We start from the raw sequence: 16,570 nt of genomic DNA on the forward strand, positions 1-16,570 counted from the left end.
CTGACGAGCTCGGTGATGCGGGCGAGCCAGTCCTCGTAGAGGTCGTCGACGGGGCGGTAGTGCAAGAGCTCTCTTGCTAGGAGCAGCGCAGCGTGAGCGTACGTGGGGGCGCGACGGGCGTGGGACGACGAAGTGGCTGGAGTCGGCGACGGTGTGGCGGTGCGGCCTTCCCGCCGTACCGAAGGATGCTGGGACGAGGCCTGCTGGTCGTTCCCCACCGGGCCGGTGGCGGCGTTGGCGGCAGGTGACGGGGAACGACAAGGGCGTCCACCGACGGGCGCCGTCTGGGCGACGCGGGTGGCGAGAGCAGCCCGGGGCTCGGCGCGAGCCCGACGAGCGTCAGCCATGGACACGACGGAAGATCACACGCGAGCAGCGAAAGAAAGATTCTGGCGCACCCCTACCTGGCGCGCCAAATGTCGGATTTCGGGTTCCGGCAGACCCTTGAGGTTCCAACACTGGGGTGTGCGCGGAGATCTCTCCTCTAACGATCTACGTCCAATCTCCTCGCGTGATTTGAGCTGGAAACAACGAACAACATAAGGGACACAAGGTTTATACTGGTACGGGCCACCGTTGTGGTGTAATACCCTACTCCAGTGTGGTGGTGTGGTGGATTGCCTCGGGGGCTGATGATGAACAGTACAAGGGAAGAACAACCTCGCGAGAGGTGTTCTTGAGCTGGTGCGATTAACTGCTGGGGTGAGTTCAGTCGCCTCTCTCTCTGCTGGGGTTCTACCAGATCTCTAGTCGTCCCTCTGGGTGTGTTGATCTCTCCGGGGGTCTCCCTCTACTCTGTGGTGGCTAGCTCTACTTATAGAGGCCCTGGGCCTCTCCCCAAATAATGAGCGGGAAGGGCGCCAACAATTGGCCATTTTGAAGGGGAACATCTAGTACAAGTTATCCTGACCAAAGGTGGTCTTCGACCGCCAAAAGTACTGGCGATGACGCCGTCTTGGGCTCCACGGTGACCTCCGTCCTGCCACTCTGCTGGTCTTGGTCTCGTTGCGCCGGAATGGTAACCTTTGCCCGGTGCGTTGGCCTATGCTTGCCCCCTTTGCACCAAAGGGGAAATAAGGACACTGCGTAGGCCGGCGCCCGCCTGGCGCCTGCCTGGTCTCGATCGTCATGGCTTGCGTCATGGGCCCCTCGTGAGGTACCCCTGCCTTGATCTCTCCGCCTCCTCGCGAGCCTACCTGATGAGGCTGCCTCCGAGGAAGCTTTCTGTCATCCGCCCCGCGAGGCTTGGCCCCTCGCGAGGGTCTTGAGCTTGAGCTGATGAAGATGGGCCGCGCTGGGTCCCACTTGAGCCACGCCACATGCCACAGGCAGGCAAGTCTGGGGACCCCCGTTCCCAGAACGCCGACACTGATGTATGTGGTCCAATGAATATTGAGGCTCGCGGTGGGTATCGTTATTTTCTCACCTTTCACAGATGATTTGAGCAGATATGGTTATATCTACTTAATAAAACATAAGTTTGAAACATTTGAAAAGTTTAAAGAATTTCAGATGAAGTGAAAAATCATCGTAACAAAAAAATAAAGTTTCTATGATCTGATCGTGGAGGAGAATATTTGAGTTACGAGTTTGGTCTACATTTGAAACAATGCGGAATAGTTTCGCAACTCACGCCACCCGGAACACCACAGCGTAATGGTGTATCTGAACGTCTTAATAGTACTTTACTAGATATGGTGCGATCTATGATGTCTCTTACTGATCTACCACTATCATTTTGGGGTTATGCTTTAGAGACGGTTGCATTCACGTTAAATAGGGCACCATCTAAATCCGTTGGACGACGCCTTATGAACTATGGTTTGGCAAGAAACCAAAGTTGTCGTTTCTTAAAGTTTGGGGCTGCGATACTTATGTGAAAAAGCTTCAACCTGATAAGCTCGAACCCAAATCGGAGAAATGTGTCTTCATAGGATACCCAAAGGAAACTGTTGGGTACACCTTCTATCACTGATCCAAAGGCAAGACATTCGTTGCTAAGAATGGATCCTTTCTAGAGAAGGAGTTTCTCTCAAAAGAAGTGAGTGGGAGGAAAGTAGAACTTGATGAGGTAACTGTACATGCTCCCTTATTGGAAAGTAGTTCATCACAGAAACCAGTTCCTGTGACACCTACACCAATTAGTGAGGAAGCTAATGATGATGATCATGAAACTTCATATCAAGTTATTACCGAACCTCGTAGATCAACCAGAGTAAGATCCACACCAGAGTGGTACGGTAATCCTATTCTGGAGGTCATGTTGCTAGACCATGACGAACCTACGAACTATGAGGAAGCGATGATGAGCCCAGATTTCGCAAAATGGCTTGAGGACATGAAATCTGAGATGGGATCCATGTATGAGAACAAAGTGCGGACTTTGGTTGACTCGCCCGATAATCGACAAGCCATCGAGAATAAATGGATCTTCAAGAAGAAGACAGATGTTGATGGTAATGTTACTGTCTACAAAGCTCGACTTGTTGCGGAAGGTTTTCGACAAGTTCAAGGAGTTGACTACGATGAGACCTTCTCACCCGTAGCAATGCTTAAGTCCGTCCGAATCTTAAGACCTCCAGCGATCCATTTATGGACTGGTGCAAGCTTCTCGGAGTTGGAATAAACGCTTTGATAGTGTGATCAAAGCATATGGTTTTATACACTTTTGGAGAAGCCTGTATTTACAAGAAAGTGAGTGGGATCTCTGTAGCATTTCTAATATTATATGTGGATGACATATTATTGATTGAAAATGATATAGAATTTCTGGATAGCATAAAAGGATACTTGAATAAGAGTTTTTCAATGAAGGACCTCGGTGAAGCTGCTTACATATTGGGCATCAAGATCTATAGAGATAGATCAAGACGCTTAATTGGACTTTCACAAAGCACATACCTTGACAAAGTTTTGAAGAAGTTCAAAATGGATCAGGCAAAGAAAGGGTTCTTGCCTGTATTACAAGGTGTGAAGTTGAGTAAGACTCAATGCCCGGCCACTGCAGAAGATAGAGAGAAAATGAAAGATGTTCCCTATGCTTCAGCCATAGGCTCTATCATGTATCCAATGCTGTGTACCAGACCTGATGTGTGCCTTGCTATTAGTTTAGCAGGGAGGTACCAAAGTAATCCAGGAGTGTATCAGGACGGTCAAGAACATCCTGAACTACCTGAAAAGGACTAAGGATATGTTTCTCGTTTTTGGAGGTGACAAAGAGATCATCGTAAATGGTTACGTTGATGCAAGCTTTGACACTGATCCGGACGATTCTAAATCGCAAACCGGATACGTGTTTATATTGAACAGTGGAGCTGTCAGTTGGATCAGTTTTAAACAAAGCGTCGTGGCGGGATCTACATGTGAAGCTGAGTACATTGCTACTTCAGAAGCAGCAAATGAAGGAGTCTGGATGAAGGAGTTCATATCCGATCTAGGTGTCATACCTAGTGCATCGGGTCCAATGAAAATCTTTTGTGACAATACTGGTGCAATTGCCTTGGTAAAGAAATCCAGATTTCACAAGAGAACCAAGCACATCAAGAGACGCTTCAACTCCATCCGGGATCAAGTCCAGGTGGGAGACATAGAAATTTGCAAGATACATCTGACCTAAATGTTGCAGACCCTTTGACTAAGCCTCTTCCACGAGCAAAACATGATCAGCACCAAGGCTCCATGGGTGTTAGAATCATTACTGTGTAATCTAGATTATTGACTCTAGTGCAAGTGGGAGACTGAAGGAAATATGCCCTAGAGGCAATAATAAAGTTATTATTTATTTCCTTATATCATGATTAATGTTTATTATTCATGCTAGAATTGTATTAACCGGAAACATGATACATGTGTGAATACATAGACAAACAGAGTGTCACTAGTATGCTTCTACTTGACTAGCTCGTTGATCAAAGATGGTTATGTTTCCTAGCCATAGACATGAGTTGTCATTTGACTAACGGGATCATATCATTAGGAGAATGATGTGATTGACTTGACCCATTCCGTTAGCTTAGCACTTGATCGTTTAGTATGTTGCTATTGCTTTCTTCATGACTTATACATGTTCCTATGACTATGAGATTATGCAACTCCCGTTTACCGGAGGAACACTTTGTGCGCTACCAAACGTCACAACGTAACTGGGTGATTATAAAGGTGCTCTACAGGTGTCTCCGAAGGTACTTGTTGAGTTGGCGTATTTCGAGATTAGGATTTGTCACTCCGATTGTCGGAGAGGTATCTCTGGGCCAACTCGGTAATGCACATCACTATAAGCCTTGCAAGCATTGTAACTAATGAGTTAGTTGCGGGATGATGTATTACAGAACGAGTAAAGAGACTTACTGGTAACGAGATTGAACTAGGTATTGAGATACCGACAATCGAATCTTGGGAAAGTAACATACCGATGACAAAGGGAAAAACGTATGTTGTTATGCGGTTTCACCGATAAAGATCTTCGTAGAATATGTGGGAGCCAATATGAGCATCCAGGTTCCGCTATTGGTTATTGACCGGAGACGTGTCTCGGTCATGTCTACATAGTTCTCGAACCCGTAGGGTCCGCACGCTTAAAGTTCGGTGACGGTCGGTATTACGAGTTTTTGTGTTTTAATGTACCGAAGGTAGTTCGGAGTCCCGGATATGATCACGGACATGACGAGGAGTCTCGAAATGGTCGAGACAAAGATCGATATATTGGACGACCATGTTCGGACACCGGAAAGGTTCCAGAATGTTTCGGACATATACCGGAGTACCGGGAGGTTACCGAAACCCCCCGAGGGGCTTAATGGGCCTACGTGGGCCTTAGTGGAAATAGAGGGCAGCATGGGAAGTGTGGGGCACGCCCCCCAAGGCCCAAACCGAATTGGTTTAGGGCAAGGGGGCCGGCCCCCTCTTTCCTTCTCCTCCTCTCCCTTTCCTTACCCCTCCTACTCCTACTAGGAAAGGGAGGAGTCCTACTCCTAGTGGGAGTAGGACTCCCCCTCTTGGCGCGCCTCTCCCTGGCCGGCCGCCTCCTCCCCTTGCTCCTTTATATACGGGGGTAGGGGCACCCCATAGACACAACAATTTATCATTGATCTCTTAGCCGTGTGCGGTGCCCCCTCCACCATAATCCACCTCGATCATATCGTAGCGGTGCTTAGGCGAAGCCCTGCGTCGGTAGCATCATCATCACCATCACCACGCCGTCGTGCTGACGAAACTCTCCTATGAAGCTTTGCTGGATCGGAGCTCGCGGGACGTCATCTAGTTGAACGTGTGCAGAACTCAAAGGTGTCGTGCGTTCGGTACTTGGATCGGTCGGATCATGAAGACATATGACTACATCAACCGTGTTGTGCTAACGCTTCCGCATTAGGTCTACGAGGGTACGTGGACACACTCTCCCCTCTCGTTGCTATGCATCACCATGATCCTGTGTGTGCGTAGGAATTTTTTTGAAATTACTACGTTCCCCAACACTCGGTACCTTCGTGCATATCAACCAAAGTATCCCAAATTTCCTTTGCATTCTCAAGGCGGCTGATTTTGTTGAATTCTTTGGGGCACATTCCATTGAAGAGAATATCGCAAGCTTGAGCATTGTATTGCAACATCTTCATTTCTTTCGTTGTCGCTTCACGATCCGGTTCTTATCCATCCTCGAAGAAATCACCTTGCAAGCCAATACGTACAACAGCCCAAACGGCGGGGTTATGACCAAGAATATGCATTTTCATCTTATGCTTCCAACTAGCAAAATTAGTACCATCAAAGTAAGGACCTCTACGGTGGTAATTTCCCTCACTAGGCGCCATACTCTCCTAGGTCGTGAAACCAAGGCTATGATCACCAAAGCTATGGAAATCAAGGCAAATGGATACCAAAAGCTCTGATACCACTTGTAGGATTGAAGTAGGTTTAGAGGGCGGTGATTGGACTACTTGACCAAATAAAAATCTAACATTTTCCCAATTTTAGTTCTGGGCAGATTTTAGCAATTAGCACAAGTCGAGCAATCAACCTACACATACAATTCTAAGAGTGTAGCAGCGGAAAGTAAAACATTACATATGAAGGTAAAGGGAAGGGTTTGGAGAGTGCAAACACAATGGGGACATGAAGATTTTTGGCGAGGTTCCGATAGGTGGTGCTATCGTACGTCCACATTGATGGAGACTTCAACCCACGAAGGGTAACGGTTGCGCGAGTCCACGGAGGGCTCCACCCATGAAGGGTCCACGAAGAAGCAACCTTGTCTATCCCACCATGGCCATCGTCCATGAAGGACTTGCCTCACTCGGGTAGATCTTCACGAGGTAGGCGATCTCCTTGCCCTTACAAACTTCTTGGTTCAACTCCACAATCTTGACGGAGGCTCTCAAGTGACACTTGACCAATCTAGGAGACACCACTCTCCAAAAGGTAATAGATGGTGTGTTGATGATGAACTCCTTGCTCTTGTGCTTCAAATCATAATCTCCCCATCACTCAATTCTCTCTCGTAGATTTGGATATGGTGGAAAGATGGTTTGAGTGGAAAGAAACTTGGGGAAGGCTAGAAATCAAGAATCTTGTGGTAGGATTGGAATATCTTGATCTTAACACATGAGTAGGTGGTTCTCTCTCAGAAAATGTATGCTGAAAGTGTAGGCAAGTTCTGATGGCTCTCTCACATATGGAGAAGGGGGTGGAGGGGTATATATAGCCTCCACACAAAATCCAACCGTTACACACATTTGACCCAACTCGGTCATACCGAATAGAAAAACTCGGTGAGACCGATTTAGTTCAAAATGTGAATGTTGAGAATCTCGGTGGGACCAATGTGCTAGGCCTTAGGGAAAACACCAACTCAGTGGCACCGATTGCGTCAACTCGGTGAGATCGAAGTGAAGCAATAAGGCAATAGAGAAAATGTCAAGCCAACTTGGTGAGATCGAAATAATTGCAACAGGCAACAGAAAATGACAAGGCCATCTCGGTGAGACCGAGATCCGTATTGGTGTGACCAAACTATTTAGGAGGCAGTGGCTATGTCATATGAACTCAGAGATGAACCGGTGGGGCGGAGTTGGAGTTTAGGGTTTTGACATATTTGGAATGAGAAATTGGTTGAGAGATTTCGAGCAATATCACTAAGCATTTGAGCAAGCAAGCCATTAAGCAACACCTCATCCCCTTTTAATAGTATTGGCTTTCCTATGGAGTCAATGTGATCTTGGATCACTAAAATAGAAATGAAGAGTCCTGAGTTTTTGCCAATATGTGTCCTTAGCATTTTGAGGGGTCCACATCTCTAGTCCATGTCATGCCATTCATTGAACTTTCTGAAATATTAAACTTGAATGGGTATTAGTTCAGTGAGCTATATGTTGTTATGAATTACCAAAACCACCCAGGGATTAGTTGCACTTTTAGCTACTGAGCCAATGTCTCGCCAATCCCTTGAGTTTCAACGGAAGGTACTTAATGGCATGGAGATATCCTCAAGCCATGTGAATGTGAAGAAGGAAATTTTCAATCCACATAGCCGGGTCAGTAGTTCCATAGTAAGCTTCGATGTTCCCGGGGTTAAACCCTTTGGGGAACTGGTGTTCCATGACCTCGTCTATAAAGCATATGGGTGCGCAGGCCCTCGAAAACGAGTCGCATCATGCCGGATATCAGTTGGCATCCGAGCATATGCTTGTTCCCGAGCCCTCCCATGCCTATCCAACCAGGCCTGGTAGTAGACCTGCCCAGCAGGCGTGTGTCGTCGTGATCCATAAATGGATCATGCTGGGACCGGATTTGCATTTAACTACGTTCGCAAATCATACGACTCGGGGTATTGGACCCAGTCCTTGCCTTCATGGCGTGGTATTGTGAGGGGATTTCTATTTTCTCCCGTTGGAATGTCTCGTCCCCGAGGAGGGAGGTCAAGTTGGTCAGCTCGACCCTACTTGAAAGGCACGTTGTCGGCGACTTTGTCATTGAATTCTGGGAGTAGACACCAACGTGGGTAAGATATAACTTGTCCCTCATGTCGTGCTTGTAGTTCTTGTTTAACTGCGAGGATCTCTACCCACTTGTCGTTTAGCGTGTTTCGATCTGCGTGAAGCTGCTGCTGCTTTTTCTTCATGCTCTAGATGGTTGCAACGAGGTGTCGCCGAAATCTTTCTTGCTCTTATGGGTCCTTAGGGACTATAAAGTCCTTGGGTCCGAGGCTGACATCCTCCCCGGACTCAGGGAGGTAGTTACCATCCTCCCCATCTTCGAGATCTTCAGGATTCTCATTATCCGACATCCCTGTGGGGCCATTAACCTGAGCCAGCATGGCGTTGTTGCCGTTGCCCTTGTTGTCGGCGTTATTTGGAGCGAAGCCGTCATTTGCGGCTCCCGTATTATTGGTCTGACTCTTGACCCCGCCAGCGCCTTTTGGTCGCCTGCGAGGGCGTCGGCTCCTGGGTGGATCTTTGGGTGTGTCGACCATGTAGACGTCGTAGGTAGATGTTGCGTCCCAATTGCATGTATGGGATACAGCCATAGGCGACGCCACTCCTGATGCGCGATTGACATCCTCATCCATGTTAGTTGCCTCCTCGGAGGCATGGTCTAATACGTCAGCTAAGTCTTCGGCCGTAGCGACTAGGTGGGTGGTGAGAGGGATATAAAGTTCCCTATCGTCGGCTTTACATCCGATTTGATCATAAACTGAGAATGCGATTGTCAGATTCTATATTCGATCTAGCATCTCTTTTAGCTACGAGAGATCCTCGATGTCCATGGCCCGACTGCAAGCCAGATTGATACGAAATATGCTTTGTGGTTTGCTTGGCGCAATTTCGGAGTCTTGGCTGGCCAGGGTTGACTCTTGGTCCGACGCTGAAGTGATCAGATCCAAGCTTATCGCCGCTCAGACTTGACTCAAGGTCAAGAGCCGATAAGACAGTGGTCGGGCACGTGCTTGGGGTTGGGTCCAACATGACGATGATCAGGTCCATACTCGAGGTTTGCTCTGATGCGAGATCTGATCTGAGGACCGGATCAGGGGTCGACTCCGGGGTCAAGGCCATGGTGTTTGAGCAATTCTCAAGCCGATCTGGCATCTAGCCATAGAGGGTGAGATCACTGCGAGAGTCGGCGGTGTATTCTAGACTCCCGAACGTAATGACTTGGTTTGGGAAGCTTTCGACACGGTCGAGCCGGCCAGTCGAATTGGCATGAAGAATGATGGTGCCGAACGCGAAAAGCTACCCGGGGATAAAGACGTCACTGCAGCCGATGTTGTTATCGATCTAAAGACGAGCCATCGACCCTTTTTTACCACATAGTGGGACCTGCATGGGCCATCAATGTCGGTACTAAAATCGACGGGTCTCGGGTAGGGGGTCCCGAGCTGTGGATCTAGGAACGACGGTGAACAGGAGACAAAGAGCACGATGTTTACCCAGGTTCGGGCCCTCTCGAAGAGGCAATACCCTATGCCCTGCTTTGTTTGTATTGATGATGGAGTATCGAGTACAGGATGATCTACCTCGAGATCGTATGTTGTGTTCAAGACCCTAAGGCTAGTATTCGTGATTGTGGCCCTACCGACTAAACCCTCTGGCTTATATAGGTGTCGGGGGGATCTAGGGTTACACATGGTCAGTTACCAACTTAAGAACATACACGCCGACAGCCGGAGTAGTCCTTGAAGTACACGCCAAGTCTTCGGTAAAGTCCATCTTGATCACGCTGGGGTTCGAGGCTTCAGGAGTCCTTACTTGTGAGATTGGCGGGCCATAAGCTCGGCCCATGGATGGTGGGACAACTAGGTTGGTACCCCTTAGTCCAGGACACCATCACTAGGGTTTACACATGGCCGGTTATAGTCTGGGGATAAACATGCCGATCATTCAAATATGCCTTGAAGTGTACACCAAGTCTCCGGAGAACTTCATCTTGATCACGCCGACGGCCACGACATGCGAGGCCATTCTTCGGTTGCTAGTGGGTCCCTAGCCCAGCCCATGAACTGTGGGCCGATGTGGTGTGCACCCCCTAATCCGAGACACCCTCAGCAGCCGCGGTAGCTTTGTCGGCAGACTGCTAGTCTTCAGGTCGGCTGCTCTCCTCCGCCAAGTAAGGGAGGGCGCGTTCCTCCCTTCCTGCTCCGTGGGTGTGTCCTCGCGTGAGCCAACGACACGCTGACCTTGGTGGCTTCTATTGTGGCGTAGCGGTGGTGGGATGCCAGATCTAGTCGGATTTGGCTGGTTGGCGACTGGCCAGCGGGGAGGTGTGCTGCTTGGTGGCTCTCTGGTGCTTCCGACGCGGTGGCTCTGCGAGAGGCGGGTGGGCCAGCAGAGGTGTTGTGCATGGGGGTACTGATGGTGTTGGATTGTTCCATGCAAAAGCTTGGTCGGTCTTACCAGCAGGCAGCGTCGGCGTCTATGGGCGTCGTTTAACCTCCTTGGAGGCGTCGTCATGGAGTCCCGCATCCCTCTACATCCTCCGATCTTGCTCTTTGAGTGAAAGCCTAAGACCCGGTTGGGTCAGGCGACGGCGTCGACATCGTCACTTCCCTCTTTGCGGTGTCGCCTTGAAGAGTTCTCGATCTAGTTTGTGCGCTCCATGGGCTGGACGCTCACGGCATTGCGTGCTCCATGGGCGATGGCGGCTTCGGTGGAGTCAGGTTTGTTGTTGTGCTCTGGTAGTCAGCCTCTTGTGGCGTGTTCGAGGGGTCGTCGTGCCTCACTTCTTGTATGTGGCAACTATGGTGGCTTCGGGCGAAGTCAGGGTTGTTGTTGTGCTCTGGTAGTCGGTCTCTTCCAGCGTGTTCGGGGGGTCGTCATGCCTCACTTCGTCTCTCTGAAGTAGGAGCTGTTGAGGATGACTTGGCGACGCTGACACGAGGCAAGTGGTCGATTTCAGCGATGGCTCGTGGCAAGCCCGATGCTTTTCTCCTGCAATGCTCGTCGACAAAGTCCAAACTGGCTGGTCACCGGCGCGTGCGGCTGAGTGTTTGGCATGGACCGGCGCGGGCCTTGACACTTGTTTGTGGTGAGGGCTTCGTTGGTGTTTGTCGATGGAGTCGGACTCGCCCTCGCGGAGGCGTGATGACGATGAGGCCGAGCTGCAACCTCGACGGCGCTTTTCTCCTCGTCGTGTGTGTGTTTTTGTGTGGATTGCCATGTCGCCCTGTGTACCTTATTTTTGCAGGCGTGATGTGACGGTCCTAGCCCGGTTTCTCGTTAATTAACCATACAATTCTCTTCTACCTTTTTTTAATGAATCGGGCCTTAGGAACCGTGTTTCAATAAAAAAATGTCATTCTCGTCTTTGACGGTAATTTGTATGCATAGGCAATCGGGTAATTTTAGAGCATAGTTCACCTGCTTTACATTTTCCTTTCATTAGCTCATGAGCACAAATCCACCAGAGACGCCGAGGAAGCAATAGTTTTACCTTTGACGGTACTTTTTTACGGTGAAGATTGATTGCAAGACCAGAGACCCTGCTGTACATGGATGAAGAGGTTATGGTTGGGGCACGGTGGCGGGGTTCGTTTCGCAAATAGTCAATAGTAATGGGCGTGTTACAGCAAAAGTGGCCAAGGCAGAGCTGACCGCCTGGATCTGGACGGCACAGGAGAGATCGGACGGCGTCCGATGGCCAGAGTGCAGAGTACCTAGAGCTGGCCGAGTTCATATAAGACGCAGCAACCATGCCCGATCCCTTCCTCACTCCCTCTCCTACCCAAAGCTCCAGTGGGTTCCGATTCCATGCGGCTCTGAAATCTCCCATACATCCTGCGCCACCGCTACGCTCTGGAGCTGCCGCCCTGCTGTGGCTCGGCGTCGCCACCACCGCACCGCCTCTCGCCGGCCACCCCCGCGGTTCCCGTTGTACCTCATGGAGTCGCAGCTGCCTCCACCCCGACGGCGGTCTTGGACACTGGTATTCGAGGTACGAGCTCTCGGCCATCCAGTGATTGCTGCCTTAATCACGAAGCAATCTCCACATGTTTTGCCCCTGGCTTACAGCACCCTTCTCTTCTTTGTTGATTCTGTCTCCCATCATCAGATAGAGAGGACGAGCTGCAAGGCGGCCAAGCCTCGCGGGCAGGAGTTGGACACACATGGAGAGTGCAGACCGAGAGGATTCTGGCCACGGGGAGCACCGTCGGCGCGGATTCACCCATAGCAAAAATATGGTGTTATCCTGATTGAGCTTTTCTTCTAGCCACCATCCTCCCCCTTCGCTTCCTCTTCTCACCCCGTTGTTTGGGTCTTCTTGACCTTGCAAGACCTTTTCTTGACCTTGTAAGACCCAACAATATCACGTTTTCTCCCACACTCTTCATCTTCTTGTTCCACCTTCTTTTCCTTGCCATGTTCCTTTCCACCCCTCTCTCTTCCATCTTTCTTTCATCTATCCCTCCTGAGCTATATTTTTTTATAGTTGCATTTCTTATATTCAAAGTATTGGGAACAAGATGATACATGGAGTGACAAGTGAAGGAGATTCTACCTCCTTTGTCATACGATGTGTGTAGATTCATCATTTCCACGTTGTATTTTCCTTCTTTTGTTTCGGTTGTAGAGAGTACAGTTGATGAGATACAAAAGCACAGTCCTTGTTGCCGTAATGCTCATGCACGTGGAGTAGGAGCCTACATGTAATTGAGCATGTTTATGTGTGCCAATGTTGTAATAAGTTTGCTATTCCTGCTTGAATAGAAACATTCTGATGCTGTGGTACTGTTGAGAAGAACTGTTCATTTTGGCAGCGCAGAGGCACCGCGGTATTTGTGTGTTGTCATTTCGTTTTGTTGCGCCGATCTACAGAAGTTCAGTTATGTCTCATCTTTGTAGCATCGTAACATTCGACCCTAGTCCATACTTATCACCTATGATGCATTTCAAGTTTTCAACATCGTACTTGTGATTTACGAACAACTTCAATACTACACTTTTCCCTGCAAAAAAAGAGAAGAAAAACAGCGCTGCATTTTGCTCTTTATTTATTCCATAGCCAGTCAGGTCTACTGATAATCCTGGACAAGCTAGCAGGATAGTTTCAGTTAAATAGTCTTGAAAAGTAGAGGAGAACAGTTCCAGTTAAGAAGAGTCTAAACAAAGAGGAACAGTTTCAAATAGAAGAGGAAGATCCAGGTTGGTATAGCCCTAGTATGAAAATCATTACAAGAGTCAATTCATAGCACTCAATGTATGGGAATTTATGGAGCTGCCAGCGTATTGAATCAAGTACTTCATCTCTAGCTCTCTCTCTCTTTCTGTGCACCTAGAAAACTCGTGACTTGAGATCTGGTCAGGTGTACATATGTCACAGAAACATGCTCCTGGATTGATCTCCAAAATTATGAATTTATAATATTACTAAGAATGATCCATGGTCAATTATTGGAGTGAAACAAAGAGGTTTAGAAATAATCCTTGGCGGGTAAGCAAGATACAAAAGCACTAGATGAACAAGATGTGGATAATTTAATTGAGGACAAGGAAGATAATAGGTCAGCAATTAGGGGACACACACTCACATCACTTTAGGAAAAGAAGGGGGAAAGGCAGTGACAAAGGTTGCTCCACAAGCCTCTCGAGTCAACTCACAAATCATACACACCTGTGACCTATACAGGAAACGGGAACGTAGAGCAAAATGCCAAAAAGCGCCTCTTACATGCCTGCTGACGATTTCAATTATCCCATCATTGGTTATTTACTTATCACTGCTGCCAGATTAGCATAATTACTTTTTCATCAACCTTGCAGCAGAAGTCCATCAAACAAACACTAGTAGTACCGTACTGCTCCATTGAAGCCTCGTATCATTTTTTATTATTATTGTTTTAAAAAGATGCCCCGTCCTTCGCATCTCCACAATGCATACAATCATTTTACTAATTATTCACAAAGACCTTACAAAGTGATACCTTGGCAACATCTATCGATACTTCTATCTGCTTGATGAAGGGGTCTTGATTGTCCGATCCGAATACCAAATAGGCCTCGCACCGAAGCCTAACATTTAAAGCCGGAGGCCCCAACCAAGCCTCTTGCCGGGTATGGGGCACACACGGTCTGGCACACTCTCAGAGGCCGCTGTTGACGTCTTCCACCGATCCATCTTCATAGCAAATACTGACACATCGACATTGCCAGGCTTGCCGTCGACGCCACCATGACGCCAGACAACACCTCCTCCCTTCACACGTCCTCATCATACATCCATCGCCGAGACCCTGTTGCACCACGCCGCCAAGACTCCACATCATCTATGCGTGACATGAAACGCCGCTCCACCGCTAAAACCGTCCACCGGTCCCTCGAGCCAATGCACACCTCCAAGAATGACGCCCTCAAGGAGGAAACGACATAAAAGCGCCGCCATCATCCGATCAATTGATCGAGGGTTTCCCGCGGAGGTAGCGCTGGGGGGGGGGGGGGAGCTTCACCTCAATGATGCCTTCATGAAGAAAACGATGCCAAGGGCGTCACCATCACCGGCTCTGGACGCCGGCCAAAGACCACATTTTCACTCAGATCTGTCCGAAGAATATCCAACCGATAACCTATGCATCTTCAAGACCACCTTCAAAACCCCGGAGCTGGCCGCCTAGATCTGGCGATCATCCACAACCGCACTGCCACCGTGGTGTATCCTGACGCTCCGGCCACTGCCAAAGGGCGCCACCAATGGAGCATGGAGGGAGCCCCCCCCCCCCCCCCCCCGGTCGCCGCCGCACCATGCCGGAAGAGCCGTTAGGATGAATCCCAAGCACGGTCTTCACCGTCTCTATACCGAACGAGGTCCGGGGTGAAATCCGTCGGACCGTCGGAGCAACTCCACCTTGGTCATGGGTACGTCCATGTTATGCAGTCGAGGATGATCTGGGCCTCACCGGCCGCCACCGCCCGGGGCCGTCGCCGCGCAGCGAGGCGATCACCCCGGCCAGGCCATGGCCGGAGTCCACCTCCACATGCACCCGGCCCGATCTTCCAGCCAGGTCCTCCACGACGTTCAATCCGCGCCGCCACCACCGGACCGCCACCTGACGACCACTCCGCTGCCCAAGGCCTCCGCCCGAAACCAGTTGCCATGCCGCCAAGATCCGGATTGCAGCCACGCCACCTCACGGGAAGAGGTCCCGCCCTACCCCGTCCATCGCGAGGCAGGGAGGAGATCCCCCGTCACTGCCGTCGGCCACCGGTCTTAGTCCCGTGGCGTCCTCCGGCTCCGACGGAGGGAGAGGAGGGTGGAGATGGAGGCCCGGCGGCTAGGGTTTGGAGCGCCACCCGAGTCGCCCGAGACGGGGGCGACGCGGGGCTGCAGGGGCTGCGGGTACCCGGCGTCTGTAGCAACGTACCATCCTTGCACGAGTCTCTCTGTACAGTAAATGGGACATTGAAAGGCATCAAATGAATCAACCTACCATCCTTGCACGACACAAGATACATACATGCATGCCTCCTGCTGCTGCTGCTGCTGCAAGCATGAATGTGAAACTATACAATTTAGGGGGGCAGAGTGCTCTAACACTAACACATGCTTGCATGCATGCATATATGCTGCCATTGCATGCATTGATCAAGCTGGTGCTCTTCACATGGGTAGCCTTTCTAGCGTAAGGGACTAGAAGGGCACCGGGGGCTCAAAGGCTAAGGCTATGCAAATATCATTGCCTCTTAGACTAAAACAATGAAACGAGACAAAAGGAAGAACATTTTTTCCCTAGGCAACAAACGTGACAGACAATGCATAACTAGTGGCAAACCAAAGTGCAGACACGCATGCTAGCTGTTGATCTTGAGGGTCGAAAAATAGGTTTAGATAGTGCAAGAGAATGCTCATCACGTGCCTCTCCTTGGGCTAAGTTACAAAAGGGGCGAGCACTGAACATTCTAGACTTGTGCCTTTATATCAGTTAGTGTAGATAGGGGATCTTAAGCTTATATAAGGTAGTAGAAATTATGGTCCCACCGAGACGAAAGCAAGAGATCTGGCTGCAATGAAGGATACTACTACTGCTCCTGGTGTATATCAATCTTCAACTAAATTTTCTAGGGGATTAAACCCAACACCTGATACTATCAGATATCACTATCTATCAGGCTATGAAATTTTTGTTTTGCTAAGGTGTACTACTATGAATGGAGAGCAACAGGTCCACATCATGACAAGCACGAAGCTCTATTGATTCTTTTGCTTCCTCTACTCTACCCTTTGGTATGGACAATTGGGCATTTAAGAGGTGCCCACCACCTCCATCTGTCCCCTCCAAAGAGAAAAGAAAAATTCTCACAATCGGCAGCTATGTACCCTGGCGCAATTGGACAGCTGCCTCACGCAGGGGGTATAGTTTTGTCCTTAAATGCTTTTTTGCGCTCTCGATCTTCTCTCTCCCCCTGCCGCACACATTTGAAAGCGCATGCAGCAGCATTTACTTTACGCTTCCAAAACGCTTCAAGGCTTTGCCATGCATGCATGCTTGATAAGGGCGCAAAGCCTCAGTTTTCTCAGCTCAGAAGTTAGTGGTAAGTGGACAAAATGGATTAATTTGAAACAGTGAAGCAACAGCACTGTGGGCAGGCAA

The 16,570-nt window shown here is 49.3% G+C and overlaps 1 long non-coding RNA gene across 1 annotated transcript; it reads left to right on the forward strand.

The window, feature by feature from the left end:
• Positions 1-10,662: 10,662 nt before the first annotated feature.
• On the forward strand, positions 10,663-12,744 carry LOC125551876. Its single transcript, XR_007303303.1, has 2 exons — positions 10,663-11,922; positions 12,040-12,744. It is a non-coding gene; the product is annotated as an uncharacterized LOC125551876 (long non-coding RNA).
• The last annotated feature ends 3,826 nt before the right edge of the window (positions 12,745-16,570 follow it).

Source organism: Triticum urartu, chromosome 4, assembly GCF_003073215.2.
Source record: "Triticum urartu cultivar G1812 chromosome 4, Tu2.1, whole genome shotgun sequence".
Classification (NCBI taxonomy): Eukaryota; Viridiplantae; Streptophyta; class Magnoliopsida; order Poales; family Poaceae; genus Triticum; species Triticum urartu.